Below are 27,920 nucleotides of genomic sequence, written 5' to 3'. Positions count from 1 at the left end.
GGTAGAGGGCAGCCATTTTTCCATCTCTTACAACCTCAAATTTTACCCGAGAGGACCTTATTGGTTTTTTTCACCATACAGTCCCAGTGTCCAGACAAGAGGGCACCTTGTAGACCATCTGTCTACCTGCAAGATGTCACAGAGAGTGGCTTACTGGGTCTACTCTGAGAAGTCTGACAATTGTAGGCCTGTAGCTCACTGCCCTAGTGGTGGATTTAAGATGGCCACAAATTCTTTGACAATGTTCCCACCGGGAGGAAGATCTGAGTTCCCTTGCCTCAAAATCTAGGTAAGTATGGGGGCCGGTGTTTTGGCACAGTGGGTTAAGCTATTACTTGGAACACTCTGACATCCCATATGGGAGTGTTGGTTTGAGTCCTGGCTACTCGTCTTCCAATACTGCTTCCTGTTATTGCATGTTCCTGGGAGAAAGCAGACAGTGGCTCAAGTGCTTGGACCTGCCAGCCACATGGGAGTCTTGGAGGGAGTTCTGGCTTCTGCTTCTACCTGGCCCAGCCCTGGCTGTTGTAGCCTTATTCTTTGTATTGGAAGTAAATCAACAGAGAGAAGATCGCTCTTTCTGTCTCTTCTTCTTTCTCTGTTGCTCTGCCTTTCAAATATATAAGTTATCAATGAACTCTTTAAAAAAAAGGAGTCTAGATAGGTTCTGTGACTACTTTGGCCAATTTAACACAGTGGGGGTGATATAATGCTTTTTTCTAGGCCCAGGTTTGGGAAACCAGAAACCTCTGTCTTTTTGGAACTTTTTCTGTCTGGGTGCCCTGAGGTCCCATGTAAATCTGACCGGCCTGAGGGTCATGCTGCAGGAGCCACAGGCAAGTGCTTCAGCTGACACACCCCCCTGAGCCCCAGCTCTGTCTTGCCCGTCTGTCACCAGCTGAGTACCACCCAGTGGCCTCACCCCATGCAGAAAAAAATGCCCAAATGAGGCTGCCTGAATCCCTGACCCCAAGGCCGAGAGATGTAATACAATCAGTGTTACCTTAAGTAACACTGGGAGTCACTTCTTGTACAGTAAGAGATAACCAGAATTCACTCCAGTCCGAAACAAACAAAAAGCCCTCTCTGTGCCAATACACAGAGTTCAATTAAAATACGTTTGCTGCAAATAACAGAAAACCCTATTTGGTATCTCAACCAGAAAAGCCCAGAGCTGGGCAATCGGAAGTGGTAGCTGTGGTTGAGCTGACGTCAGGGCTCAGGCTCCTTCCATCATCCTGCTCCATGCCCTCCCTGGATGACCAATGCACCTCTGCTAGGCAGGAAGTTAGAAAGTAGCCTATGTGTGTGCGAGAGGGGCCCGAGAGCGATGCAGCAGCATCTGCAGGAGCTCACCTTGGAGGCGGCATGGTATCTACCCTGCAAAGTCCTGCCCAGACCCCAGTAACTTTCCAGGTGGTCTCAGCCCTTCCCCTAGGCCTGATAACGTGGAGCAATAAATCCATTGCATCCTTCCACCCAGGCAGGCACCCTAAGGGAAGCTTCTCTGCCCAGTGCCAGGTGGGCAACCCCTTCTGATAGCATTGAGTAGTAAAAGCTGGGAGGAATTCTTTTTGTCCTGGAGGGGAAAGAGAAACCGGGGGAAGAACTGGACCCATCCCCTTAAAAACCCCAGTCTGAGCAAAGACTGCGCTCTCAGCTCTCTGCTGAGCCACCTTCCTGGCCTGCCAGGTGCGTTCTCTTCATGTGACCATGGAGCCTTGCTTTCCCCAGTCTGAGTGACTGGGCGCTCTCTCCCAGCTTCTGTCTAGAGAGGGGCTCATCCGTTCTCACCGATGCCCCACCCCATAAAACCTTGCCTTTTTTCTTCCCACTGCTCTCTGTCTCACCCCTGAAGTCTTCTTGCACGAAGACAAGAACCCACCAGCATCTCCAGCCATCGCAGCAGTGTTTCAGACAGTAAGAAGATACAAGGGTGAGGCAGGGCAGGGACAAGGCCCCGCAGGTGTCAGGCACACCTGAGTTCCTTGAGAAGTTTTCCGAAGGCTTCGTGCAGTGACTTCCCCTTGCAGTTTATGTGCAGGATTAGGGTCCCAGGCTTCACCTCTAGGTGCAAGGGAGAAGACCCATGCAGCTGTCACCCTCAGAGGCACCGAGATCCTGTTAGAAAGCAAGAGAGGGAGTTCTGGAAGCTTTAAGGGATTGTCACAGGAATCCTTCTGCTCCTGGTTGCTGCTAGAGCGTCTGACTCCCTACAGAGAAATGGTTCTGTGTGCAAATCTCCCTGGAAGGTAGGCGGAAGGATTTACGTTGATTGAGCTGTCATAGCAAGTTCACTGTCCTTTGCTGAAATTGGACCTTTGGTTGGGGTGGCCTAGGGGAGCCTCTGCAGCTTCTCCTTCCCCATTCCCCTGCCTAGCCCCCATTGGAGCTGGCGCTATCTTCTTAGGCACTGAAGCACCAACAGACATCACTACTGTAAGGACCGGTTTGAAATTAGCCCTTTACAAATGTAAAAGGCTTAATAACTAGGTCAACTGGTAACAATCATTTCTGTACGTCTTTGCATGACAAATGAACAAAGAAGCAAATCAACTCTCAATAGCACCCAAACACACAAAAACTCATTACCAAAATGGAGGCTTGTCATGTTTGGAACAAGACTTTAAAAAAAAAAAAACACCCTCATCTGAAATCCAAATACCTCCCAAGCACTTGAACGGGCACCATGGCCTAAATGTTAATGAAGCCATTCAGCTCACTCAGCAGGATGAGCAACAAAAGAAACGCTTTTCAAGACACAGCTGTCAACAATTACCCTTGGTGGGGTGGAGCTGGCTGGTACTCAGCATCTGAAAACTCATAGAAATGTGGAGTCTGTTTGCCCGAAAACCGTTCCAGGCTCCAGGGAAGACGGTAAACCCTGTTTGTTTGGCAGGCCTGGGATGGACTATTCTGGGTAGCTGGGTATCCCCACCCAGCCCAGAAATAAATGACAGGGGGTTTTGTTGTTTTTATAGATTCCAAATGATACAGAAAGCACTTAAGAATGATATAGGCCTGAACCTATCATTTTCTTGATGTCGCGATTCAGGGTCTGACAGGGCCTTGATGATTTCCTTGTCCGGGGCACTTGGTTTTTAACTTGAGCTTTCTGGTTACCTATGCTTTTGTAAGTGGAGGCTTATTTTACTACTTTCTGTCTGCTTAGAGCAGAGAGCCTCCTCTGGCTGAGGAGTGCCCTTTTGAGAATAACTCCTGCTACCTCGACACACGCAGACACACCAGGCACACACACAGAGGACGTGTTTGCACCAACAGGCTCCGTGACCAGGAGCAGTTGGAAGTGGGGGAAGCAGAAGTCCGAGGAGCTCTGCGCTCTGCACTTTCTACCAGTTTCCGTGAGCAGAGACCTTGAGAACTGGGTGTGTGTGTGTGTATGTGTGTGTGCAGGGAGTGGCCATCTTGACCTTGTACAAAGAGATGCCAAGGGCCAGGCTAAAAAAAAGAAGTAGGAGGAAGCTGTGCTGAGAAACCAGAGAGCCCCAGGAGGAGACCCCAGTGGGGCACCTTGAGTACCCAAGAGCCTCCAGCTTCAGGCTCTTGTCTCCCGAGGGGCCTGACTGCCTCCTGCCTCGGCTCCCTTAGGGATCCTGCCATGCACTGGTATGATCGGCTGCCAGGTGGCCCTCCAACCTGCATTCTCCCCTTTCTCCTCACTAACTGAAACCTGGCTTTATTCAGAGCAACTAAGACCACAATTCCCAGACCCCCTTACAACTGGGGTAGTCCATGAGAAGTAACTAATAGGTGGGATTTCCAAGAAGCTTCTTAGAGAAGGTAGACTCCATTAGGAAGCATGCCCTTTCGCCCTTCCCTTTTGCTCTTGTTGCCTGGAAAGCAGACGTGATGGCTGGAACTGCAGCTGCCATCTGTGGTCACGTGGCCACAGTGAGGATGAAAGCCAGTGCTAAGGATGGGGGGATAAAGAAATAGGAGCTAATTCCCTGGTAACAAGGTGAAGCCTTCATACAACCTCAAGACTGGCTCCTGAATTTGACATTGTGTGCAGATTTGCTTAGGCCACTGTCATTTTGAGTTTACATTGGCGCCAGGAAAATGCTAACAGATGGGTGTTAGGTCCTTGCAGCCAATCCTGAAGAATTTCACATGCCTAATTACAAAGTCTACTAGAGGTTTCTATGGATGGTCTGTGCAACATTTATTATGTGTAGGAAACAATCTACAGAGGTAAAGGGAAACAATGTGGAAATCGCAGTGTCTGTCCCATCTATACCTCTTAGTTCACTGCTGGTGGAGATGACCAGCTGGTGGAGAGGCCTAGCAGAGTTAGTCCTCCTCTTCTTTTGTCTTCCACCCTGGATGGAGTCCAGGTAGAAAAACACACAAAGCCAGGGTTAGACCAGGCCCAGGTTAATTCTTTGGATTAGAGCCAACATCTAGAGAAGCAAAACTTTCATCCTGAAGCTATTGAATACAGGACTTACAGATTACAAACTAATTTCGCTCTAGCCTCCCACCTCAATCAGACTTCAGAAACATCAGTGAGTGTCCATCTGCCTTCCCAGCCGGAGACGCCATCAGCCTCCGTCAGAGCACTCCTCAGCACAGTCAGCAGTGAACGCAGCCTTGCCTTACCAACAGGCTGTCGAAGATAAAGACCTAAAGGGAGTGGGCAAAGATGCAATACATCACTGAGTGACAATGTCATCTTTTTCATTGAAAGGCATCAGTTTGGGTACAACTGGAAAAAAATAACATTGGACGATTGTATGGAATCTTTTCTTTCATAAGTACAATTATGGCAGTTGGAGGAATGCTGAGGCACTCAGGAGTGAGCTCTCATGTCTGCAACTTACTTTCAAATCAACGAGAAGAAGAATACGTAAACCTGAGTTCATGCATGGGAAGAAAGAACTCATGAGCCTAAACAGAAAGAACGAGGGAAGGAAGGAGGGAGGCAGAGCAAACATGAAATATATACACATATCAGTACAGAGGGGTCTCCCAAACATTCACGAGAAAGGCACGTTGTGAAAAAACTATGTATGGGCTGGCCCTGTGGCTCAATAGACTAATCCTCCACCTTGCGGTGCCGGCACACCGGGTTCTAGTCCTGGTCGGGGCGCCTGATTCTGTCCCGGTTGCCCCTCTTCCAGGCCAGCTCTCTGCTGTGGCCAGGGAGTGCAGTGGAGGATGGCCCAAGTGCTTGGGCCCTGCACCCCATGGGAGACCAGGAGACGCACCTGGCTCCTGCCTTCGGATCAGCGCAGCACACCTGCCGCGGCGGCCATTGGAGGGTGAACCAACGGCAAAGGAAGACCTTTCTCTCTATCTCTCTCTCTCACTGTCCACTCTGCCTGTCAAAAAATAAAAATAAAATAAAAAAAACTATGCATGATTTTCAAAATTTTTGAACACAAATAAACTTACCTTTTAATTATATTTTCTGTGTGTTTTAAAAAGCATCCTTTACACAGAGAGTGCAAGCCAAAGAGAGGAAATGCAAATATGGCAATATGTTAACAAACTTTAAAAACTCAGTAGAACCTAGGGAGTTGTCGGTTCTACTGTTTTACCTTTTCCGTAAGTGTGAAAACATTGAGGAGATAAAACAGCTGAGGGAATAAGAGGTTGAGGGAAGGAAATTGGCTTTATTCTTCAAATGGAAACCAAATAATTTTATTAGTTAGTTTTAAAGCCAAAAAGATTGACCTTTTCTCCAACTAGAGATCAAATAACTTTGTTATTTATTTCTCTAGCCCTTTCTCATTAGTGGAGGTACTTGGAGTTAACCATTAAGAATACAAACGGTTTGTAATTATTTTAACTTTAACCAGAAAGATTTTTTATAACGAGCCTTTTTGGAGCTAGTATATAGCTACACAGTGTCCCAGGCAAGTAACTATCATTCACCCAGAGCTTGGGAAGATCACCCCGGAGCTGTGCAAGAAGAATGACCAGCTCATCCCACCTTGCCCTGGGTGGTCCTAATTTGAATACTGAGAGTCTCATCCTCACAACTGGTCCCCCTGTGTGCAATGAAGGGGCCCTGGCCATCTTTCATAGTGTTGGACGATAGCAAGGGAGGTAGTATCCATCCTTGACACTTACCAACCTCAACGAAGGTGCTGTTTTGTTGGTGGCTGATTCTAGCTCCACGCCACCCTACCCAGCCACACCTCCACATGCCAGCAAGTGCTTTCCACCCACAAAGGCCAGCCCAAAGGGTGACATCAAAAGCAGAGACACTCTTTAGGAACCATGACTTAAATTTTGTCGGACACAAGCTGAAGGCTTCTCAGTACAGACAGGACAAATGGCCAGCAACACCGGTCCACACTGAGACTTGACACTGCTGCCTAGCTATGTGGCTTCCTTGCTTATAAACTATTTCATTCTTCCCTCACTGACTTTCATGTCACCAACCCTGGTAACAATGCAGTAACAGTGCTTTGCCCAGGCACAAACTGGAGGTGATGTGATTTCTCTGAGGTCCCAGAGCCTTTAAGGACAAGAGCAGGATTCAATGCCAGGTTTGTCTGAGTTCCTGCTCCTAATCCCTTGGTCTCCTTCCAGCTCATCTTGTCCATGAGCAGGGAGTTCACCTCAATGGTTTTATGCTCCCAAAGACAGTTTGCTTGTTTACAGCTATTGATAGACGTGGAAACCCCTTTGGAATGCCAAGAAAGCAATGAAGGACTTGTAGAGGGGCTGTTTCCAACAGAACATTGCTTGGAAACTTCCAACCACAATTCTACTTGCAGCACAGCTAGTGTGGTGGAATGGTTGAGAATCGCACTTGGCAGGCGACAGATAGACTTGATTTTTTTTTTTAGATTTATTCACTTACTTGAAAGGCAGAGTTACAGAGACAGAGGGAAAGACAGAGGGAGAGATCGTCCACCTGCTGATTTACTCCCCAGATGGCCACAGCAGCTAGCACTGGGCAAGGCCAAAGCCAAGAGCCAGGAGCTTCTTCCAGGTCTCCCACATGGATTGCAGGGGCCCAAGCACTTGGGGCATCCCCTGCTGCTTTTCCCAGTCCATTTAACAGGGAGCTGGTTTGGAAATGGAGCAGCTGAGACACTAACCGGCGCCCACTTGGGATGCTGGCACCACAGGTGGCAGCCTTACCAGCTGTGTAATAACACCAGCTCTTATATTCAAGTTCAAAACCTGGGTCTAAACCACAGTGACTTTGGGCAAGATATTACAATCTCTTTAAGCCAAAATTCCCCCGTATATAAAACAGGGATAATCATAGTCCCTGTAGCATAAAGCTGTGGATTGAAAAAAATGGATGGTCCACTTGCAGCACTTACAGAAAAGCCTGGACCACGCTGAGGGGGTCTGTAAAAAACATTCTACCATGGCTACAATATGGAGTCAAAATCATGTGTTCCATTTTCTTCCTAAGACAAACTAACACGTTTAATGTATATGAACCTCATTGGAGCTACGTCTTACATGGTTCAAACTCAGAGTAAAGTTAATATTTTTTGAAAGACAGAGACAACAAAGATAAATCTTCCATTCACTAGTTTACTCTCAAAAATGCCCATGATGGTCAAGGCTAGGCCAGTTGGAAGCCAGGAGCCCGGAACTCAATTCAGGTCTCCCATGGAAGTGCAGGGCTCCACCTGCTTGAGCCATCACTGCTGGCTTCCAGGCTCTGCATGAGCAGAAAGCTGGTATCAGGAGCCAGAACCAGGTATTGAACCTGGGTACTTTGTTCCAGGACATGGGCATCTTAACCACCCAAGAAAATGCCTACTCCTAGAGTCATATATATTTTTTAAAGATTTATTTATCTATTTGAAAGTCAGAGTCACACAGAGAGAGAAGAAGCAGAGAGAGAGAGAGAAAGAGAGAGAGAGAGATAAGTCTTCCATCTACTGGTTCACTCCCCAATTGACCACAATAGCCAGAGCTGCGCCTATCCGAAGCCAGGAGCCAGGAGCTTCTTCTGGGTCTCTCACGCAGGTGCAGGGGCCCAAGGACTTGGGCCATCTTCTACTGCTTTCCCAGGCCATAGCAGAGAGCTGTATAGGAAGTAGCACAGCTGGGACTCGAACTAGCAATACAGTTTCAAAATGTGCTTCCAATGCCCATATAGGATGGTGGCACTGCAGGCAGTGGCTTTACCCTCTACACACAGCACCGTCCCCTAGAGTCATATTTTTAACATTTATCAAAAATCAGATTTTTAAAATTCAGCCTTCACTTAAATCTTTTGAAGAGTCTGTGGGTGATCAAATCTGATCCTTTATAATCTTCCCAGTATCCCCTTGTCTCTCCTTCCTGTTGTAATGAACCTTGGAGTCTCACTGCTTCTCATCTAGCTCACCCCAAATTCCCTTCTTATTCCCAACCCCCAGCTGATTTGCTCTCTCCCAGCCTTGATGGTTTAGATTTTGGCAGCCCCTCAGTCCCCTCCCCTCCCCTCCCCTTCCCACCCCTCCCCTCTCCTCTTCCCACCCTTCCCCTCTCCTCCTTTCCCCTCCCCTCCTCACCTCTCCCTTCTACTCCTCTCCCCTCTCCTCCCCACCTGTTCCTACCCCTTCTGTACCTCTTGCCCCTCCTCCTCCTGTTCTTTCCACTCCATCCTTCAGCGTCCATCCTTGGGTTTGAAAGCATCACAGTCTAGGAATTCTATATGTTTTCGAGAAATGCACTGAAGTACATGGGAGTGAAATAGCATGAAGCTTGGAATCTGTTTTAAAATACTTCGGGGTATGGGGCCGGCGTGGTGGCACACTAGGTTAATCCTCCGCCTGCAGCCCCTGCATCCCATATGGGCACCTGGTTCTAGCCCCGGATGCTCCTCTTCCAGTCCAGCTCTCTGCTGTGGCCCGGGAGTGCAGTGGAGGATGGCCCAAGTGCTTGGGCCCTGCACCCTCATGGGAGACCAGGAGAGAAGCTCCTGGCTCCTGGTTTCGGATTGGCGTAGCTCCAGCTGTGGCGGCCATTTGGGGAGTGAACCAACGGAGAGAAGACCTTTCTCTCTCTCTCTCTCTCTCTCTCACTGTCTGTAACTCTGTCAAATAAATAAATAAAAATCTTAAAAAAAATACTTCGGGGTAAAAAGAAAAAGGATCAATGAGATAAATGTGGCAAGATCTTGACAATGGTTACATCTGGGTACTGGGACCATGGCTGCTTTGTTTTTTTTTTTTGTTTGTTTGTTTTTTGTTTTTTTTTTGACAGGCAGAGTGGACAGTGAGAGAGAGAGACAGAGAGAAAGGTCTTCCTTTTGCCGTTGGTTCACCCTCCAATGGCCGCCGCGGCTGGCGCGCTGCGGCCGGCGCACTGCGCTGATCCGATGGCAGGAGCCAGGAGCCAGGTGCTTTTCCTGGTCTCCCATGGGGTGCAGGGCCCAAGCACCTGGGCCATCCTCCACTGCACTCCCTGGCCACAGCAGACAGCTGGCCTGGAAGAGGGGCAACCGGGAGAGAATCCGGCGCCCCGACCGGGACTAGAACCCTGTGTGCCGGTGCCGCTAGGCGGAGGATTAGCCTAGTGAGCCGCGGCGCCGGCCGGCTGCTTTGTTTTTAATTATTCTCTCCTTCTGTGGAGGTTAGAAAATGTTCACAACAAAAGAAAATGAAGTCTGGGAACCAACGTGCTATAGACTCTCCCAAGAGTGAGAGAGGCCAACGAGAGAGGCGTGGGGCAGGCGGGGAGCCTTTGGCTCAGCCATTGCCACGTGGCCTCAAATGCCTGGAGAGGTAGGACTTTTGTGACCATTCCCTCATTAACCCATTTTACCCGAGGGGACCTAGAAAATCTCCCCCTATTAGCTGTGGTTATCCCCGCAGAGCGAGTTGGAGTGAAGGAGGGAAGCTCTTGTTTTTTTCACTTTGAACAGCAAAGTGATGTTTGATTTTTTTATTAAAGAGCAATTAAAAGCAAAGCTTTCATTATGTCCTGAAATCTACCTCCCTGCCAGCTCTGTGCCTGTGGTCTAGTCCATCTTCAATCAAGAGCTCTTCAAGTAATTGAAGACTATTATGGAACCCCGAGTTGAATGAGGGGCATTTAATGAACACTTGAAGCCCAAGGACCTTGCTTTTAAATGCTCTCTGTGCTTTGTATGATGTCCACATTCAATAAATGCTTAAATGCAACCATTGCCTTTCTTGGGGAATATTTTTCCAGCTTGGTTGTTACCCTCTTAAAACACGGTTTCAAAATTGAATGTAACACTTTATGTTAATGACTGTCAATTGAGAGGGACTTTGCCTTCAGGAGGACTTTTGACAGTATCTGAAGGCATTTTTTAAGGTCATGATTTGAGCTGAAGAGAAAAACCACCAGCGAATAGAGGCCAGGGATGCTGCTGAACATTCTAGAAGGCACAGGACACCTCCACACCACAGGGCTGCCTGGAAAGTCAGTAGTGCCAGCGTTGTTCACTGCTGCTTCATAGTAATCTGTGCCCAGAGTCCTGAAAAACCACTGTATTTTAATATCTGGATACTTTCTAGGGCAGTGCTGTGGCACAGCAGGCTAAACAACCACTTCTGATGCCCGCATCCCATATTGGAGGGCTGGTTTGAGTCCCAGCTACTCTGCTTCCAATCTAGCTGCCTGCTAATGTGCCTTGGAAGGCAGCAGATGATGTCTCAAGTATTTGGGTCCCTGCCACCCACATAGGAAATCAGGATGGAGTTCTGGGCTCCTGGTTTGGCCTGGCCGAGTCTTGCCTGCATGGGCATTTGGAGAATGAAACAGTGCATGGAAGGTGTGTGTGTGTGTGTGTGTGTGTGTGTGTCACCCTCTGCATTCCAAATAAATAAATAAAATAAATCTTTAAAAGACCTGGAGGCTTTCTGAAATGCAATTCATTTTGCTACCCATTCTCATCACACTTTCACTTGTAAATTTCAGGGTAATTCATCTCTGTGGCTGCCTTGTCTATTTGTAGCTCCTTAGGAAATCCATGACTCTTAATTAGAAGACCTACCACTGTTCGATAACTATGAAAGAAAAAAAATTATGCCACCTAGTGCCGTAGTGCTAAGAGCTGTATGATGCCACGTCCTCACTGTATCTGGGGACTAAGGAACACAGGGTGGCTCCAGGAGGGAAGTGGAGCCGACACCGTCAGACCATCGTGTGAGTCCGAAGCCTACATTCCCAATTGTCTTGCTCTGCGTTCTTGTCACAGCGTCCACACTCCTGGAGTCGCTCTTTTTCTGGGTGGTGCTAATAGGAACAGAAATGTCGCTTGCACATCTCCATCCTCTGGGGAAAGGACTTGCTCAGCAAGGGAACTGCTGCCCAACAAATCTTCAACCCCTCTTGCTTTCTGGACAAGACAAGAAAAAAAAAAAAAGATGCTGTGAGATTGTGAGATTTGTCTGTGTCTAAAGTAGGGCCCTGGCCAGTCCTGCCTTGCAGCAGAAATGTTCCCTTGTAAGCAGGCTGCAGAAGAGCCAGTCCGGAAACCAGGGAGAAGCGGCAGGTGCGGACTGGGGACCCGCACGGAGCAGGAGCAGCTGCATGCTGCCCCCTCTTCAGGACAAGGTCATGCCGAGAAAGCAGCGGTACCCGCCACGTCAGAATCCAATCGACAGTAATGCCGAGGCGCTCTGTCCCAAGAGGGAATTGATCCGGGTGCCCCGGGCAAGCAGTGAAGATTCTTGCCCCGGCTTCCTCTAACCGCAGCTAAACAACAGCTCAGGACCCTGAGGCTTCCCGTGCTGAAGGAGCCGCTGAGTTCGCTGGGAGCTGCTTAGTCCCAGCCGCCCTGCAGAGGCGCCGAGGAAGCTGGGGTTCCCAGAGGGACGCTGACAGAGGCTTCGCTGGCAGGTGCTGGGAAGCCGGTTAACCTCTGAGCGGTTCTCATTCAGAGTCTCTCACAGAAAGATGAGTGAATGCTGTTTTGAGGGTCCACGTTGGGCCCAACGACCTTCCTTCCGTGATGGGAAGCTCCCCCCTACATGTAGCAAGTGGGAGCAGTCACGCTTCTGGGCCACATTTGAGATCCCGGTGCTGGCTACCAGCGCCTAGCACCACGGCGCTGGGAAACACGCTGCAATTCACCCTTCCACCTGTGGGGGCAGCAGAAGAAACCAGCGGCGTCGGAGCCTCGTCCAGTATCAGCTTGGGAACGGCCGGTGTGACCTTGTCCTCAGCAGCGCCATCAGCCACAGAAATCCGAAGCCAGGCAGCTTCCTCTGGCTTTCAGAGCTTCACGCTGCGCGGGTGGCCTGAGAATTGGGGGAGGGGAGGGTTTGTGGGGAGTGGGCGTGTCTCACAGCTTTGCCTCCGCCCTCCGGCTGGGACGCTGCCTGCAAGGTGCAAGGCCAGGGACCCTGCAGGGCTTGTTTCTCTGCCATCGCCACTGGGGGCTTTGTGTTTTAATTTCAGCATTGCCATCTTGCCAAACAAAAGGACCTCCACTGGAGGCGGCTGAAATGTTTGGCAGTGTACCTTTTTTCACTGTAACATTCCCCAAAGACAGAGAGAGCAGGCGGGGAGGGGCACCAGGATGTATGAATACCGCTGCCGCTAGCCAGCAGCACCCACCCCGGGGGCTCATGTTGGAAATCTGGGCGGAAACTGTGGAGTTTACCAGGACAAGGAAGGAGGCTTCCAGCCTTTCGTAGGTGGACCCCTGACCGTGTGTTTTCTGCATCCTGGATGACGGTGACAATGGACAAACCTCAATGTTATTATAATTATTTGCATATAAAACCTGAAGCAAAATATTTTTCATGAAGTTGTAAGTTATAGGAACACTTTGGGGAATATGACCAGCATACAAATAGACGAAAGAGTGTGTTTTGTTTTCTACGGAATTTCACCAGGAATTGTTCACTAGTTTGGAAAAAAATCACCTGTGTGTGAGGTGTTTGAGATGCTGGGTCAGTGAGTGTTTGTGCCTGTGACATTTCTGCTGGTGCTATGTGCAGGTGCAAACGTCAGGCTGTTTCATACATTTGCTGCTGGGATCATGCCTGGGTACTTACTCTCTGAAATGTGTATGTGGTGGATATAATCTCTGTCCTTTTACTTCTCCTTATCACAGGTAAAGCATTGCATTGATGTTTTTAAAGTATGTGTATAAGAAGATTATGTTGCCTATGAATTTTATTTTGAGATGGAAAAGAGAGTATTAACTTAAGATTGCCACATAACAAATTAGCATGAGTTCTGTGGCTTAGAACCACACAAATTCATTGTGTCCAGGTCCCTGGGCAGGAGTCCAGTGTCAAAGGTCAATGCCCATGTTTGCTGACTGTGTCTTCCCCGGCAGGCCCAGCAAGGACAAGAGCTGCCTCCAATCAGGATTCAGCTCTCCAGACCAGGAACTCAGGCCCTCGATTCCCCGCTGTCCCAGGCAGCTCTCAGCATCCGGACACCCCCAGCCCCTGGTGGGTAGCTTGCTCTGTTCTAGACAGAGGGGAGTGTCCAGTCCTTTGCCTTCTTCAGAGACTCACTCCACATGATCTTCTCTGCTAACTCACAGCCGGCTGGTTAGTAGCCGTATCGTGGGGTTGCCACTTCACCCTATTCGCTGGCCCTTAGCACACCTGAGGGGCAGGGCTTGCCGGGCCTGTGTATGAGCTGCCCCCTGGGTGAGACAACCAAGGCTCCAGGAGTGTTCCAGACATTTCCAAGGTGTCATGGCCACACTCCTGGGAAATGACCCCCAAAACCCGACCTCTGTCTCTCCACCGCCAGAGCCTATGTTCACATACCTGCCCCTTGCAGCTTTGTTCTTGGTTTTTTTTTTTTTTTTATTTTTACTTTTTCATTGTGGTTAAGTTTGCCACTTTAACCACCAATAAGGGTGTATTCGGAGGCATTAAACAGATGCACAGTGCGGTGCAACCTTCACCAGGGTCCATTTCCAAAGGTTTTGCAGCAACCTGAGCAGGAACACTAACTTCCCGCCGCTGCCTCCTCCAGCCCCTGGTCACCGCAGACCTACTTTCTGTCTCTCTGAATGTGCCTGTGCTCTGTATTTCGTGTGAGTGGAATCGTGCAATGTTTGTCCCTTTGTGAGTGGCTCATCTCACTTGGTGTTACGTTTTCAAAGCCCATCCGTGTTGTAGCAAGCATCCAGCCTTCACTCCTTTCCAGCTGCCTAATATTCCAATGTACGGAGGAGACAGAAAGGTCATTTAGGAGACTAAACTCCACTCCCTCCCCACCTGCTCCACCCAGAAGCCAGCAACTCTCCTCCAGTAAAGAAAACGCACACATCCTGCCTCTTCATGCTGTTGCTTTTCTCCCCAAGATGCGCCATTCATGTTCCACTGCCCCACAGCCCCCACACGGGGTCAGACAAGTGGCGGGGACCAGCGGTGGGGGGGTGCGGGGGTGGGGGCATGGCAGGGAGGACACCAGGGGACCCGCCGCGTGGGAGGACGTCTCCTTTCAGATGGGAGGCTGTGAAGCCCCCAAGGAGAAGACAGCTTTGGGGAGGAATGGGGCAGGAGAGGGGAGGGAAGAGGGGAAAGCTAGGAAGGTGGAGGAGGGGTAGGAAAACATCGTGACCCCTGGGGAGAACACGGCAGGCTGCACCGTGCAGTGAGCGGCCCGCCTAAGTTTACCTGCACCCGCTCCTCTTACTGCAGCCAGCAGCAAGCATTGCAGCGCCCCCTTATGTCCATTCTTCCGGCCACACTGGAGTCTAAGGTGAGAACACCAGTGCTGACTTGGGCTACAAGAAGGGAGCCAGGACACCTGACCTCAATTCACTATTGGGGGACAGGGCTGGGACAGAGGTGGTACAGAGAGGGCCAGTTCAGGGAGTGCCACACCACACCTGCTTTGTGGAAGAGACACGGGCTGACAGCCTGGCCAGGACACTGATCTAAATTTAGCTGTGCATGGGACCTCCGCCAAGCCTCAGTGCTGTGGGGGTGGGAGAGGGGAGAGGAGCAGGCTTCCAGTTCCTTCCACGGACCTTTCCCCCTTAAAGCTCACCGTCATCCCAAGAAGAGGGACCCTTCAAGTTGGGCATAGTCTCTGGCTTTTGTGCAGTCTCTGTTCCAGACAGCTGGTGGCATAGTAGGCAGGCTACCCTGGTGAGCCGGAAAAACGACATCAAGGCCCAAACCCTCCTGCAATGCACCTTGTGGCCTAAGGGTGGCTCCAGAGAACACGAAGGTGGCTGCATTTCCCCCACACTGTGCTCCTGCCCACCTGGGTCACCCCACCGCCTTGCCACCAGGCAGGTTCATGGAGGCAACGCGGGAGCATCTGCAAGAAAGCCGTGGGGTGGGTGAGACAGAACACAAGTTCCCATGCCCGAGAGGAGTTTCTAGGGAAGGGAAAGGCCCCACGGCTCACAGTTTGGAGGTTCACAACTTGGGACCAGGATGCCCCATTCGTCTGGCTTCTGGCCGTGGCAAACCGAGCACGAGGTGGCTATCACACGGTGAGCCGGGAAGCAGAGAGAGAAGCCAGGCCACACGCCTGAGAGCCGCCCATTAACAGCAAGCCCGCAGTGACCTCAGGAGCTGCCGCCAGACCCGCTTCCCAGACGGTACCATTGGACCCAGTCCCCGCCCTTAACATACGACTTCCTACTTCAGCAGGAAGTGGGGGAGCAGGGTGTGGCTCTATCCGTGACAAGCATGAAGATGCTGGCAAGAATCAAGTCACTCTCCTGTCGGAGAGGAATGGAGAAACCACTCACGGGCCTCAGAGAGGGGAGCAAGGGCGGGTGTTTGATGCGTGGTGGGTAGGGCCTGCCCTGGCCATGTCGGCTGGACTTCATGTCCCACTTCTGAGAAACACAAGGGTGCTTGGAAAAGTTCTGGGGAAAACGGAAGTAAAAGACATTTGTGTATGAGGTTATGAATCTAATCGCTTCTATCTTGGGGACTTTCGCTGTTTCTTCTCGCTTAGACCTGGGGGGAAGCCAGCTGTCCTAAGGAAAGAATCGTATGGCCAGGAACGTAGGGAAGACACCAGTCAAAAGCCGGCCAGAATGCGAGGGCCGCAGCCTCGGGAGCTAAAGCCAGCAACTACGTGAGTGAGCTCCGAAGACAACACTCCCGGGCGGAGTCTTCATTACGGACACAGCTCCCAGCCCGCGGCTCCACAGCAGCCTCCCAGGAGATGGTCAGCCAGGGATGCCCAGCTGAGCCACCTTTGAGTCCCGATGCACAGGAACTATGGGATGATCAGTATTTGTTATTTCAAGCTGCCATGTTTTGGTAATTAGTCACACAAATTACTGCGGGGGCAGTTTATAAACACAAGAGAGGTGGAAAGCCACCACTGGTTAAGCTTAGAAATCGCCCACTCATAATACTACTGTCATGCTGATTGACTTGGGCAATAAACAGTGCTTCTGCAATTCAGCAGAATTCTCCAGCAGTGGCTTCTGTCCCGGTTGCCCCTCTTCCTGTCCAGCTCTCTGCTGTGGCCCGGGAGTGCAGTGGAGGATGGCCCAAGTGCTTGGGCCCTGCACCCGCATGGGAGACCGGGAGAAGCACCTGGCTCCTGGAACCTGGCACCTGGCTCCTGGCTTCAGATCAGCGCGGTGCGCCGGCTGCAGCATGCTGGCCGCGGCGGCCATTGGAGGGTGAACCAATGGAAAAGAAGACCTTTCTCTCTGCTCTCTCGCTGTCCACTCTGCCTGTCCAAAAAAAGAAAAAAAAAAGAGGAATACATAGAAAGACAGGTACGCCAGCGTCTCTACTGCCCACCTTGACCTCTGTGGCACCAGGAAGTCTTCAGCGTGGTGCTGGCAGGTGGACATGGTGTGTCTGTGGAATGCCTCCTGAGGGGCCTGTCTAAAGCTGTTTGGCAGGTCACTTTCTCTCACAGGCATGTGGAAGGAGGGCACTGTGAAATGACGAGAATAAGTGTAATCTGGTAAATGCATAAGCTAGTAACCCAGCTAGTACCATAAGCTAGTAACCCATTGTCAGCACCCGGTACTGGGTCCTGTCCCCGCTGACAGCACAGTCGCTTTGTTTACACCACCATCACCAAAGCATGTCACTGGGTGACACCAGAGTTCTCCATCTCCGTTATCCTCTTAAGGGGTCACCTTCTAAACGTGGTCACTATAGGGCCGGCGCTGTGGCGTAGCAGGTTATGCTGCCATTTGCAGCCATTGCATAAGGGCGCTGGTTCAAGTCCTGGCTGTTCCACTTCCAATCTAGCTCCCTGCTAATGCTCCTGGGAAAGCAGTGGAAGATGGCCCAATTGCTTGGGCCCCTGCACCCACGTGGGAGACCAGGATGAAGCTTCTGGCTCCCGGTTTCAGCCTGGCCCAGCTCCTGCTGTTGTGGCCACTTGGGGAGTGAATCAGCAGATAGAAGACCTCTCTGTCTCTCTCTCTCTCTCTCTCTACCTCTGCCTTTCAAATAAATAAACAAATAAATATTTTTAAAAAAAGAAGATGAAAGAAAGGAAAGAAACATCACTAGGCAGCCCCGAATGTACGTAATCTGAAATGACCCACTGGACATGAAACCCATTCCCTTCCTCACAGGAAACATCAGCATCTCCTTTGTTAGAGGAGGAAGAACAGTTGTCCTCTCTCTCATTATAATTTCAAATGTTGTCAATTTCTGAGCGACTGTAAAACTGGTCTTAAAATGTTTATCACCCTCCAATGCAAACAGAGCCGGTGACTGTGACTACCCAAACCTTGAAGAGCTCTCGTTCGAAAGCCTTGAGGAATTGTTGCCAGCAGTCATTTCACCCATGAAACGGAAGGCCCAAACAAATTAGCACACTCAAGCTGCTCACTTAAAATATTAAAAGATGTATCTGGATATTTCAAGCAAATCCGTCACCTATGAAGGCAAATGCAATGAATTTTCCCACAATCTTTCCAGAAGGACGACCGCAGGTGCCTCCCAGGCCAGCCCTTTGGACCTGGTTTTTTTTTTTACACAGACATCAGCCCTTTGTGTGGCTCTGGGATTTTCACAAGGTTGGGAAGGCCCAGAGCCCCTTTCCCCAGGCACAAACCAGTTCAGCCCCAGCTTTGGGTGACACAGACAGGGAGCGGAGCCTGTGCCCAGGCAGTTCTCGCCACATCACCAGGGCAGCCAAAGCCCGAGAGCAGCAACCTCCTCCCTCCCCAGAAAGCTGCAGTCCCTGGCAGTCCCGGCAGCCTGTGCTGCCGTCCCTCACTCCTCCCTGGCACCGTGGCCTCTCTAATGGAGTGGGGAACCCTCACCCTCCAAGGGGGAATTAATTTCCAGAAAAGCTCTGCATCGGCCCCAGCTAAGTTCAAATGAATCAAAGACACTTTAACATAGCTAATAACATTTGGCGTTCCAAAGAGGCATGACAGAAATTGATTTCTGCTACTGTTGTATTTTTCCTAAATGGACTCAGAGGGTGATTTCCTAGGACAAATGCCTTGAGTATGCCTGTAAGAATCACTTCGGTTCCCGTGGTTTGCAGGAAAAGTGTCAATTCGATAGATGAGGTCTGAGATGTTTAATTAAAAGCATTCTCATTGCTTCACAGCCATGCCTCCCAGGACATACAACACAAACCCTCCTCGTGGAAACTCCATGAAGGCAGCTAAAATAGTCTGACTATTTTTTTTTTTTTACAGGCAGAGTGGACAGTGAGAGAGAGAGAGAGACAGAGACAAAGGTCTTCCTTTGCCGTTGGTTCACCCTCCAATGGCCGCCTCCGCCGGTGCGCTGCAGCCAGCGCACCACGCTGATCCGAAGGCAGGAGCCAGGTGCTTCTCCTGGTCTCCTATGCGGGTGCAGGGCCCAAGGACTTGGGCCATCCTCCACTGCACTCCCGGGCCATAGCAGAGAGCTGGCCTGGAAGAGTGGCAACCGGGACAGAATCTGGCGCCCCGACCGGGACTAGAACCTGGTGTGCCGGCGCCGCAAGGCAGAGGATTAGCCTATTGAGCTGCAGCACCGGCATGACTATTGTTTTAAATGAAGTTCAGGGAACTTCACAGCTCGTGGATGCCATCATTTAGGAGTTACCTTCAAGAAGAGGAAATGACATTTTTAAGAAAGATTCATTTATTTATTTGAAAGAGTTACACACACACACACACACGGAGAGAGAGAGAGAGAGAGAGAGAGAGAGAGAGAGAGAGAGATCTTCCATCCTCTGGTTCACTCCCCAGATGGCTGAAGCAGCCAAGGCTGGGCCAGGCCGAAGCCATGAGCCAGGAGCTTTCTCCAGGTCTCCCATGTGGGAACATGGAGAGCCATCTTCCGCTGCTTTCCCAGATGCATTAGCAGGGAGCTGGATTGGAAGTGCCCACATGGGATGCCGGCATTGCAGACAAGTGGCTTAACCCACTGGGCTACAGCTCCAGCCCGGGAAATGACATCTTATCAGCTTCAGTCTAGATCACTGCAAAATATGGCCACTCTGCTATTAATTCATCTCTATTCATTTACAGGGTAAAGGTAGCATGCTCAGTGGGACAATTAAACTTCATAGGAGAAAGATGATGTAAAAGGTGACATGGGCCATGAGTGCGCGTGTGGAGGTGTGGCGGCCACAGGCACGGAGCCAAAAGCCCAGGACGCCATAGGGCTGGGGATTTTTCCATTGTTTTGTTAGATTGTTCTATTTCCCCTACTGGTTTCTAATATATGTTCATGCTCTTTAATTATGGAAAATGAAGTTGGCTTGCCCCCTCCCAAATTCAGACCAAGGCAAAACAAAAGATGAAAGTGCACCACCCATTATTTTTCGTACGGAATGTGATGAATTAAAATGCTATCCCCTCTCGGTTTTACTCCACACTACGGGTTCTCCTCATTGCGTTCTGGGCCTGCGGTGCCCCTGCTCCGCTCCTTGGGCTCTCTGCCCGGTTCCTTTTGCGGGCGCCGCTGAGCCTCCGGGGGTCCTGCCTGAAACTGACGGCTCTTTCAGAGCGGGCTCACCGCGCCGCCGGCTCCCTCTTGTGGTGCTGCCAGGTCACTGCCACCTCTTCCAGGGGAGCGGAGATCCCGGGCGGCCGAGGAGTGCCAGCTCTGCCAAGGTGGGGAGACCTTAGGATCCTTCCTCCTGCCTCCAAAGCCCTGTCACTCCTCAGATATCAGGGGTGTGAGGATTTCCAAGAGGCGTCAAAAGGGTGTAGCCTATAGCATTGGAGAGAGAGAGGGAGACTGTGAGAGACACAGTACGTGAGAGACAAGAGTAGAGGTGTGAGAGACACACACACAGCCTGGGGGAGAACGCACACACGTGTGGAGTGCTTGAAAGTGTGTGTCCTTGCAAGTCTGTGCTGCGTGTGAGCACAGGCAAGAGGAGAGACAAGGAGAGCCTGGCTGACATGATGGAGACTGATGCGCCGCTTCCCATGACTGCCCGGGGAGACGCATCTGCTGCACCTGCAGATACCCAGCCCTGGGCACCTGCCAGCACTGGGGATGCCCGGATGTAGCGGCGTGCTCCTGCTGCCCAGCTGCGGTCTCCCACAGACGGTGTGGACGGGGCTCAGAAGGGCTGGGACTGAGCCTTCCCATCTTTCTCTCCATCTTTCATCACATCTGTAAAATGGCACAGAAACCCCGCCTTTGCCTGTTAGGAGGCTCGATCCAACTGAATGGTGCGCAATGCTCTGAAAACCCCGCGCAGATGCAAACTGGTGCTGTTAGGATTTTCTGTGTGAAAGATCTTCAAAAGGTTCATGGAAATGGGTTAATATGGAAAACTATGCATGGAATTCAAAAGCAAATTGGCACAAAAATAAATTCATCTTTTAATTCCATTTTTTTAGAAACCTCTCTTTTTAGTATATGTTCAATATAGTATTTTGAGGGGGTTCTTACAAAAAATCGTATCCAAAACGACTTTCCTAAGGCCTGTGACTTAAATTCCCACCTTTCCTGGGTCTTCTCTGGGGTGAAAGCACTGTTATGCTCTCTATCTCTCTCTCACTGTCTATCTGTCAAATAAAAAAAAAAAAAGCACTGTTATGGAGGATATAGGGTTAACCCACAGGAATCGGTTTGCAGGTTCACTTTTCCATGGGCCACTCCCCTGGGCATCATGGTGGGAACAGGCTAGAGACTTCCCACTGGGCAGCAGGCGTGCAACTCCCCAGCTGAAACCACAGTTCCTGAACTTGGTGCGGACCCACAGCTCCAACACCAAGGTCACTGGGCCTCCTCCACAGCTCTCTTTCCCCAACGACCTTCTAAGCCTTGTCCCTATTTGGGCCGAGTCTGCTCGGGACTTTCCCTCCCTCCTTCCCTTCCTCCCTTCTTCCCTTCCATCCTCCCTCCTCCCTTTTTTCCTCCCTCCCTCCCTCTCTGTCTTTTCAACACCCATGATGGGTGACGCTTAGCTCTGTTCCGTGGTACCCGTACCATACAGGGTTGTGGCAGAGGCTAACAATGCCCAGCCCATATCTAAATACCAATGGCTACTTATGTGAACCCAAGCTTTTTCTCTTGGGTTACTGCTGCCTGTGACCGCCCTCGGGCAATGGCAGGTAAGGGTAAGGTAAGGGTGAGTGGATAAATACACCAACTTCCTCATCCCTCAGGGCAGCTGATAACCCGGAGGAATGTTCTAGAGTGTTTCCATGTTTCCCAGGGGGATTAAGCCCAAGAGAGACCTGCCAGGGCCCCTGCTTGACAACACACCCTTTGGTTGGCTTCCTACCCTCCTTCGCCTCCACCAGGGCTTCCTGGAATCCGTTCACGTATGAACCACCACCACTCAAGTCTTCCTGGCCCTAACCTAGGACAGCTGCTGTGGGAGGCGGCCCCTGGGGCAATGGCTCCCTCACAAGCCCCCACCACTGGTGTCCAGTGGAGTTTTGAAACAGCTAGTCCGTTTGTCTTCTGATTCGCCCTGCAGCTAAGTTCTCTAAGACTCCCTAAGCAGTGACTAAAGATGACTCTGCTGGAGGGAGCCCCAGCCGCTTAGGCAACCTTTCCCCCTGTACCAGGGACAGCTGGCCAGAGACTCGAGTTGGTGAGCTGCTGTCAGCTGTGGTTGAAAGCCTGGAACGAAGACAATGAGAGAGCCAGATTGCTTGCACAGCAGCACTTACACTCCCCTGGACAGGAAATGGAATTCACAGCTCTGGTAGGCCTCCCGCAGGGAAGTGCAGGCCTTGTTAAGACAGGAGTAGGACCCTGACACTCAAGGGCACCTTCAACCCCAGATACCCAAGACCCCCGGACTGGCAGCAGTGGGCCACCAGGCCACTGGCCACTGCCTTCTCCTGGTTAGACAAAGCCCTCCCCCAGCTGGGTGCTTGCTGCCCTGAGGATCCGCCCTCTCTCGCTGCTAGACCAGTAATCACAGGCACATCCCCAGGACGCACGGGAGGAAGGGGATTATCCATGGAAATAGCCAGAGAGCCTGGCTGGTGAGTCCAGTCCAGCAGGAACTGGTAGGACAGGAATGGTGATGGGTCTTGGGCCGGTGGCATCCGCAGGAGCAGAAAGGACACGCTTGGCGACCTGGGGCGCTCGCTCGTGACTCAGGCTGCCTCTTGTAGGCCAAGAATGGCAGTAGGCCTAGGGGAGGCCCCGGATCTCATGTGGTCCCTGAGAAGGTAGAGGCGTGAGCGGCCCCTCGGTAAGTTCCCTGGGAGGCTGGGTGGCTTCCTCTGGCAGGAGGAGGGAAGAGCCAGCTGTTATTGGAGATAGACAGCCCAGACCCCCGCAATGTGCCCTTGACCCCAGCAACCTGGCCTCAGTCCCTGTCTTCCTGATTGGTTGTTAACCCTTACCTGCCCAGACCAATCAAAGGTGTGGATTTTCACGGCATTTTCTGCCCTGCTTACTGGACATCATTTCAACCCCATTAAAGTAGCCAAAGGGTGACACGCCCTTTCTGGCGCCATTCTGTGTGACCCAAGAGCCTTTGCTCACAAACTCCCATGAGCAACTCCTCCTTTGGAGCCTGCCTCCTGGCTGCTGAACAGGAGGCACCTTGCTTTCAATAAAACGTCTGCTTTGCTCGCTCTCTTTGTCCACGGGGAGATTCTTTTTGGGCACAGGCAGAGAGCTGATATGATCCTTCTCAGGAGCTGTAACGGTCCCAGTGCAAAGCCAGGCAGAAAGACAACCTGGGGGCCTTGGCCTGTGGGGCCCCCCGGCTGTGGCTGACGGAGCCGAGGGTGAGATCTTGGGCAGCCAGTGACAGTATTGCTTGATGTACAGAACCAGTGCACGTGGGAAGGCAGCGAGGGTGGCCCAAATGCTCGGGGCACCTGCCACCCTCTCCGGAGACCAGGATGGAGTTCCCGCCTCCTGGCCTCCCCCTGGCCCAGCCCCAACTGTTGCAGGCATTTGGGGAGTGAACCAGATCTCTCTCTCTCTCTCTCTGTCACTCTGTTTTTCTTTTCTTTTTTAAAGATTTATTTACTTATTTGAAAGTCAAAGTTACACAGAGAGGCAGAGAGAGAGGTCTTCCATCTGCTGGTTCACGCCCCAGATGGCTGCAACGGCTGGAGCTGCACCGATCCAAAGCCAGGAGCCAGGAGCTTCCTCCGGGTCTCCCACGTGGGTGCAGGGGCCCAAGGACTTGGGCCATCTTCTACTGCTTTCCCAGGCCATGCAGAGAGCTGGAACGGCATTGGAGCAGCAAGGACTCCAACTGGAGTGAGCAGGACTGCAGGACATGCACTTCTGCCTGGAGCAGTCTCTCAACAAACAGCACAAGCTGACGGAGGAGGCCCCGCCCTCCTCGACCCCGTTTGGACAGCCACTTTCACAAAGTCGTCGGGTTTCTTTGGGCCTGGTTCCGTCCGGTGATGGGGCTCCAGCGGGCGTCCTGGCTTTCACTTACAGTCTCAGATCACCTCCCCCTGGCGTCCCCACCTTCCCGACCCCCTCCTTTGCTCCTTCCACACCAGTCTCCCCTCCCTGGCCTCTGTCCTCTGTACACCGAGTCGAGGATTTCCGCCATGGCCACCACAGCCAAGGACAACAGCCTTCACGCTCTCAGGCTTTCCTAGTGTGTGATGTACAGCCTTTTCCAGAAACACAATTGCATCTAAAAATAGCAGCCGCCTGCATTCTCCCTTCATCTCCACACAATGACTCGGGGCCACTGCCACCGGCCTTGAACGAGGGCCAAACCCTTTGAAACCCAGAGGTTCGCTCTCAATGGAGGTGAAGGAGGCCGCTTCCCAGGGACGTCCAAGTGCGGCAGGCAGCTGTTTACTTGCTCCCCGTTCTTTTGTTCGGTTGTTTGATTTTGCCGGGAAAGCTTGGGGAGGAGGAAGGAAAGAGAGGAAGCGAGAGGCCCCTGGACCAAGGGGAAGGAATGGAGGGGAGGGGGCTCAGGAAGATTGGGGGGCGCTGGGGGTGTGGGGGGCCGCACAGGGGATGATTCCCAAGGGAGGGAAAGTGGCAGGAGGCTTGCAGGAGGAAGAAGCGTCCGCTGGAGAAGGAAGAGAGGGAGGGGAGATTCCAGTGTGATTTTCAGCCGTCTCAGGACAGCTGCGGGGGTCCCGACATCACAGCTGGCTCCAGGTTTCCGGAAGTGGAGACTGCCGGGAGCCAGCTGAACCTCAGGGCCAGGCCTGCAGCTGTTTATTTTCTTCTTGCAGCCCCCTGAGCAGCATCACTGCCTCTGGGAAGAGGAATCCTCACCTAGGGCTTCCTTCCCTGGGGTATGCAGGGGCGGGTGGGGAGGGCGGGTGATGGGGGGAGGCGGAAAGAGCTATCTTCAAAACTAGACAGTGCTGGGGTGTCCCACCCTTCCATCTGAGACCAGAGGACCTCAGCTGCAAGGAGGCATACGGAACTCAGTGCGGGTCGGTGGCGTCAGGCAAGGGTCCCAGGAGAAATCCCAGCCTCCACGTGGAGCTCTTGCCTGCATATTGCAGGAGACAATCCTGCAGGAGAAACGCAGATTCCAGGCGTGAGGCCAGGAGGAGGCAGTGGGAAGATCATTTACCAAAGTTATTTATTTATTTTAATTTGAGAGGCGGGAAAAAGAGCTGGGGCGGGGGGGTAGGGGGTGGTGGCTAGGAGGGGCAGACAGAGAGTGAGCTCCTATCCACCGGTTCAGTCCCCAAACACCCAGGAGACCCAGAGCTGGACCAGGCTCCACGTCTCCCACACGAGTGTCAGGGACTCAGCCCCTGGGGGCTATGACCTACTGCCTCCCAGGGTGTGCAATAGCAGGAAGCTCATCTGGAGAGCAGAGTGCAGACTCGAACCCAGGCCCTCTGCTAGGCAATGCAGGCATCTGAGCCACCAGGCCAAATGCCCACCCCGTGATAAATGCTTTTAGTGTCCTGGAATTCCAGAAGAAAACAGGGCACTGGTGGGAAGCCAGGAGGCATGAGCTGGAAGTCACAGAACAGAAACAAGCAGAAGACGGTGAGTCCTGCCGGGCAAGCCAGCACACGTGACTCAGCGGTGGGCAGCCTCAGGCTCCACTCCCGGCTCTTCCGTCACCAGTGGATGACCTGGAAAAACTCGTTTCACCTCCCCACACCTGAGGCTGCCCATCTACAAACCCCTGGCAACCGGGCCCTCCTCATGCCCTTTGCAAACAGTGTGTGTGAGGACGTCGTGAGACGTGAATGCTAAGTTCTCCACCCTCCCCCACCCCCCAGTTCTGTTCAGGGAAGTGATGGGCAGGGAAGAGGCAGGAAGCACTAAGAAAATACTTGTGATCTGAAGTCAGGCACTGGGCCAGAGAGAGAAAAGGAGAAAGGGGCGGCCAGGGGGCCGGAAGGAGAGAGAGTTCAGATCAGACCTACAACTAAAGACAAGGTGAAGGAGCAAAACGGGCTGGAATCTTAGTGCTCTCAAATAGGTGAGAAGATGGAAAATGGTGGCAATGGGGTAGGAGCCAGGTTGTGTTCTGCTTTAAGGATTTATTTATGTGAAAGGTAGGGTGGCAGAGAGAGAGGGAGAGACATAGGGAGAGCTTCCATTCGCTAGTTCATTCCCTAAATGGCTGCAGTGGCTGGGGCTGGCATGGGCTGATGTCAGGAACCTAGAACTCCATCCAGGGCTCCCATGCGGATGGCAGGGGCCCAAGTACTCAGGTCATCCTCTGCTCCTTTCCCAGGCACATTGGAAGGAGCTGGAAGGGAAGTGGAGCAGGTGGGACTCCAAGAGGAACTCAGTACGGGATGCAGGCATTGCAAGCAGTGGCTTAATCCTCTGTCGCAAGAGTGGCTCTGGGGCCAGGTTTGTGTGTGCATCGTCTCAGGACAACCAAAGTGTTTGAAGATGGACACGTTTTGAACATCACCTTTTGGCAACCCTCATAACTACCGGACCCAGCCACTGATCATTAGGTCAGTTATCAATTCTCTCTCTCCAGCCCCCAAACCCACCCTTCAGTACCTGCTCTGAGAAAATGGACTGAACTCAAAGCGTTTCTCCTCTGCTATGGGCACGATGGCAAGCTCTGTCAGTAGAGGGCGCTGGCGGGACACTGCCCGCCGAAAGGGGCTTTTCTTCCTGGTTCCAGAATCTTCGGCTTTGTTCTTACTAAGAATGAAGAATCTGTCAGCAGTGCACAAGCGGGGCATCAGCTTGTAGGTCTGATCAGCTCCAGCACGTGGGTAGGACCCGCAGTCCGTCAATGACTGCGGGGACCCAGCCCTTGTGATGGGGTCACGGTGCACGCCGGGCCTCATACCTGCAGTGGAGCCCCAGCGCCTCCCGGGCGCTGCCCTCCAGCACCGTGGGTCTACACCCGGGATAATGACGTCCTTCCAGTGTGAATGCAGCTCGACAGGCTCATTCTGCACACGCGAGACCCCGCCCACCAGCCGCAGCTCTCAAACACCCACTGGTCTCTTTTGGGCCATCCTGGTCGCGGTGAGCCAGCTCCGGCAGGGCAGCCCGGTGGGCTCAGCCGCGCTCTCGGCGTGCGTCCGTCTCGCTTCTTCTGGCTAAGTCGGAACCCCAGCCTCGGGGGAACCCACTTCCCGGTTTATTTTTCTTGAGTACCCTCCCCAGGTATAGGGTACCAGCTAGAGGTCTCCTGACGTCTTCGTCTTCTCATATCCTATCTTGTCAATACTTACGTTAAACTTCCCCTAGCTGTGCTGCTGTGTGGCTTCAGTTTCCTGCGTGTACCGGGAGAGACAGTCGGTCATGGCTGCCGACCTCACAGAAGGATGCGGAGAATTCGGCGGCCTTGTTGAAAGTACACAAGACAATCTTGCCAGTATCCCAGACAAAACATCAACCCTGGATCTGCTCACGCCTTGCAGCTACCTACAGGTGTGTGAGAAATATACCCTCCACCGGAACAGGTTAAATGATACAAGTTCGATGTCATCAGCAAAATTCAGGCTGTGGAAAACCAGGATAGAAATAACTAGAATTCTTCAACAAATGGGAGAATCTATAAATTAAAAGATACTTAAAAAGCACATTAACCAATTAAAAGTTATGGACCTTATTTGGATCCTGATGAAAGCAAATTCTTAAAACAGATTTATGAGATGACAGAGGAAATTTAAGCCCTGGATATTTGATGCTAATAAGGTAATTATTTCTGACATGTAAGAGCTCATAGAGGAAATATGAACTCCGGATATCTGTTGATGTTAAGAGAATTATCTTTCTTCTTATAAGTGTTGATGACATTGTGAGACTTTTGATCTTTTAGATTTACTGAATAAAATACTAGCAAATGAAATAATATGTTGGTGATTTGCTTCAAAATAATCTTGCCTGGGGTAAATGTAGATAGGAGAATGTATGGGCTGTGAGGGATAACCTTGAAACTGGGTGATGAATAAATGGGTTTTAACACTTCCACAAATTGATAAGGGAAATGGTTGGGTAAGTGGAAAATGAACACAGAGTATAAACAGGCAACCTATGAAAGAAATAGATGAAAAAGCCATATGTAAGAGTGCACAGCCTGGCTAGTAACAAAAAAAAATGTAAATATAAAAAACGATGAAAGATCAAGGAGAAAACGGGAAACAAGTATCCCCACTAACACTAACATATTGATGGGAAACTTTTCAAAATGAAAAATGTGCATTTCTGTAAATC

General features: G+C 51.4%; 2 long non-coding RNA genes across 4 annotated transcripts in view; one reads left to right on the top strand and one right to left on the bottom strand.

The window, feature by feature from the left end:
• The window catches only part of LOC138849368 (uncharacterized), a 42,145-nt gene extending 14,590 nt beyond the window's left edge, over positions 1-27,555 (top strand). The window contains exons 1-2 of one of the 3 annotated variants that reach the window (XR_011388140.1): positions 19,979-22,506; positions 25,966-27,555. This is a non-coding gene — a long non-coding RNA (uncharacterized lncRNA). Of the gene's footprint in view, positions 1-10,875; positions 12,763-19,978; positions 22,507-25,965 lie in introns of those variants that run through there. The other 2 variants (XR_011388138.1, XR_011388139.1) reach the window with 2 other exon arrangements.
• Positions 14,709-26,373, bottom strand: LOC138849367 (uncharacterized). Its single transcript, XR_011388137.1, has 2 exons — positions 26,247-26,373; positions 14,709-20,048 (listed from the first exon to the last, which is right to left on the bottom strand). It is a non-coding gene; the product is annotated as an uncharacterized lncRNA (long non-coding RNA).
• Positions 27,556-27,920: the final 365 nt, after the last annotated feature.

This window comes from Oryctolagus cuniculus, chromosome 4 (assembly GCF_964237555.1).
Source record: "Oryctolagus cuniculus chromosome 4, mOryCun1.1, whole genome shotgun sequence".
Taxonomy (NCBI): domain Eukaryota; kingdom Metazoa; phylum Chordata; class Mammalia; order Lagomorpha; family Leporidae; genus Oryctolagus; species Oryctolagus cuniculus.
Note: the sequence above shows the minus strand (reverse complement) of the source record. Positions and strands in the feature narration are given on the sequence as shown.